The sequence below is a fragment of the Apium graveolens genome, chromosome 4 (genome assembly GCF_009905375.1).
Source record: "Apium graveolens cultivar Ventura chromosome 4, ASM990537v1, whole genome shotgun sequence".
In the NCBI taxonomy this organism is placed as follows: Eukaryota; Viridiplantae; Streptophyta; class Magnoliopsida; order Apiales; family Apiaceae; genus Apium; species Apium graveolens.
The window spans coordinates 111,517,119-111,520,616 of NC_133650.1; the positions used below are offsets into that span (position 1 = coordinate 111,517,119).

At 40.7% G+C, this 3,498-nt stretch overlaps 1 non-coding gene across 1 annotated transcript; it reads right to left on the reverse strand.

The window, feature by feature from the left end:
* Positions 1–2,119: 2,119 nt before the first annotated feature.
* Positions 2,120–2,226, reverse strand: LOC141722306 (small nucleolar RNA R71). The gene has a single exon (XR_012575324.1). It is a non-coding gene; the product is annotated as a small nucleolar RNA R71 (small nucleolar RNA).
* Between the last annotated feature and the right edge of the window lie 1,272 nt (positions 2,227–3,498).

Below are 3,498 nucleotides of genomic sequence, written 5' to 3' on the forward strand. Positions count from 1 at the left end.
GATAAGTGGCATTATATACCACTTAGAGCGTCTTAAAATGGCTTAAATTGGTGTCTTGAAATCAAGTATTTTGTGTATTTGATGCGTTTTTCTAGTGTTTATGCATTTCAGGGTTTTAGTTGCATTTCGGGGGAGGAATCATCAAGAATAAGCCTTGGCATGTGTTCACCATTGCGAGAGGAAAGAAACGGGCAGATTACGGCGAAGAAACGGAGCGAAATCAGAAATTTTCCAGAAGAGGTCTGAGCGCCCGCTCAGCATTGCTGAGTGGCCGCGCAGCAAGCTGAGCGCCCGCTCAGCTATGCTGAGCGGCCGCGCAGGGTCGGGAAAAAAGACAAATTATTTTAGGACTTCTACTTCTGTTTGGTTTCCACTTCTATGTAATCTGAGTTTTATGGGACTATTATATAAGTAGATTTGAGACGTTTTCACATGTGTGGATTGAAGAAGATTGTGTTTTTACGCAAGGAGCGAAGGAGATAAGGAAGAAGACCGATTTAGCACACCGCAACGAAGAGGAAGCATATATTCTTGTGATTCTTGTTTCGTTGTAACGTTGGATGCTAGTTTTCTTGCTTTGAACTTATTTACTCTTGTGACGTACTCTGTTTTAATATAATTAGTTTAGTTATTATTTTCTTGTGTTTGTTTATCATGATTTCAATTGAACCCATGATGTCGATAAGTGCTATTATGGGCTAATCGTGATCATGGGGTTGCAACGGATTTATTATGGAATTCTTTAGTTAATTGTTTAATACTTTAGTGTGTGATGATTGCATGATATCTAGTATTGGTTATGCGTATTCGTCTTATGTGCGTCGCGAACATATAAGATAGGGTGTTAATCTCTTGTGAAGCGACGGTTGATCTTGAGATTTAGAACTTGCCATGCTAGCATAGGTTCATGTACGTTGTGCATGATTAGTGGGTAACTCTAACAGTTTTATTTGCCCTATGTAATCAAAAAGAATAACTTGTGCTTAAATCATTGTATTGTCAATTTCTGTAGACATATGGGAACTCAACATAATTGATGACTATTTAACTTCTATCTTAATTGTGGATGCTTGGTAGAATGATATTAGTACAATAAAAGTTGGCTTTTATCAGTTTCGTGTTATTCGATTAATATCATCACTGTCACATGCTAAAGGTAATAACAATGGCTATAGAAGGAAGTAATAATGAAGTTGTGATCTCATGAGTGTTTTATTATTGATAAATTAAAGTGTTAGTTAAGTGATTAATTAAGTAGTTAATCATAGTTAATATTTAATCAACAATTTTAAGTGTTATTCTCTTAATATTGAGAAGTAATCATATATTGGTGAGTGAGTTTAATTAGACAATAATTTAGTCTGAGTCTCTGAGGGAACGAACTAGAAAGTATTCTATATTACTTGCGAACGCGTATACTTGCGTGCATATTAGTGCATGTTTTCGCTCTAACAAGTTTTTGGCGCCGCTGCCGGGGACTCGGCGTATTTGTTTAGTTTATGTACTTACCATCATTGGTCATTAGGACTCAGTGATTAGGACGTAGTAGTTATTTATTTTTCCGGTTGTGTTTCAGGTACTTTAGCAAGCGTTTATGCAAACTCGTTCTCGTGCTCGCAAGAGGACTTTAGATACAGCTGAGGAGACAGACGAAGTTCTTGATATTCCGGAGAAGTTAGATTTTGAGGATTCGGATTCAGGAACTGAGCAGAAAGAACCAGTAAACATGGGAGATCGTATTGTTCAAGCTGATCCAGCTCTTATGGATTTTTTTCGGCCGAAAATTGATGACATTCAGTCAAGCATCCTTCATCCGGCTATTCAAGCTAACACCTTTGAAATCAAGCCGGGCACTATTCAGATGGTGCAGAATTCTGTTTCTTTTGGAGGAGCGGCAACTGAAGACCCCAACATGCACATAAGGAATTTTGTCGAGATCTGCAGCACTTTTAAGTATAATGGCGTGACTGATGAGGCTATCAAGTTGAGGCTTTTCCCATTCTCACTAAGGGACAAGGCTAAAGACTGGTTACATTCTGAACCAGCTGGGTCCATCACTACGTGGCAAGATCTTGCACAAAAGTTTTTGGTGAAGTTTTATCCGATGGCAAAGACTGCTGCTATGAGGAGTGCTCTTACTCAGTTTGCGCAGCAACCTACAGAATCTATGTGCGAGGCTTGGGAACGCTACAAGGAAATGTTGAGAAAATGTCCACATCATGGAATGCCGAATTGGATGGTGATCACTGGTTTCTATAATGGTTTGGGGGCCCAATCTCGGCCCATGCTCGATGTAGCAGCTGGAGGCGCTTTATGGGCTAAAAGCTATACTGAGGCGTATAATCTTATAGAGACGATGGCTGCAAATGAGCATCAAAACCCCACTCAGAGGATGACGTCAGGAAAGGTAGCAGGTATTCTGGAAGTTGATGCAGCCACCGCTATTGCAGCCCAGCTCCAAGCGCTATCAATGAAGGTTGATTCTCTAGCTACGTATGGAGTTAATCAAATAGCTATGGTTTATGAGCTTTGTGCAGGTTTTCATGCTACGGATCAGTGTTCTCTTCTAAATGAATCTGTTCAGTATGTGAATAATTATCAGCGACAACAGCAGCCTGTGCCAGCAACCTATCATCCTAACAACAGAAATCATCCAAATTTCAGCTGGGGGAATAATCAGAATGCTATTCATCCACCATATCAGCAAGGAGTGAGTAAACAATTTAACCCACCTGGATTCCAGCAACCACAGCAGTATGCTACAAGGCAATCATATCCTCAACAGGGAAGTGCAGCTGCACCTACTAGTGCTGATTTTGAGGAACTTAAGCTGTTGTGCAAGAGTCAGGCGATTTCTATCAAGACCTTGGAAAATCAAATCGGTCAATTAGCCAATGCAGTGCTCAATCGTCAACCTGGCACTCTTCCCAGTGACACGGAAGTACCAGGCAGGAAGGAAGCTAAAGAGCAAGTCAAGGCTATTACCTTAAGGTCTGGAAAAGTAGCTGATGCTGAAAAGGCAAAAGAAGTAGAAGCTGAAATTAGAGGTGAAGAATCTAAGCAAAAGGAGAAAGCGGCGGAACCAAGGAAGACTACTGTTGAACACACTCTGCCTGAGGCTAATACAGGGGGGAAACAGCTCTATCCTCCACCACCTTTTCCTAAGAGATTGCAGCAACAAAAGCTGGATAGACAGTTCGGAAAGTTTCTGGAGGTGTTCAAGAAACTTCACATCAATATACCTTTCGCTGAGGCTCTGGAACAAATGCCCAGTTATGTGAAGTTTATGAAGACTATTCTTTCAAAGAAAGTGAAACTGGATGACCTTGAAACCGTTGCTCTCACGGAAGAATGCAGCGCTGTTCTGCAGCAAAAGTTACCACCAAAACTGAAAGATCCAGGAAGCTTCACCATTCCTTGCACCATTGGCAATCTAACTTTTGACAAGTGCCTTTGTGATTTGGGAGCAAACATTAATCTGATGCCATTGTCAATCTT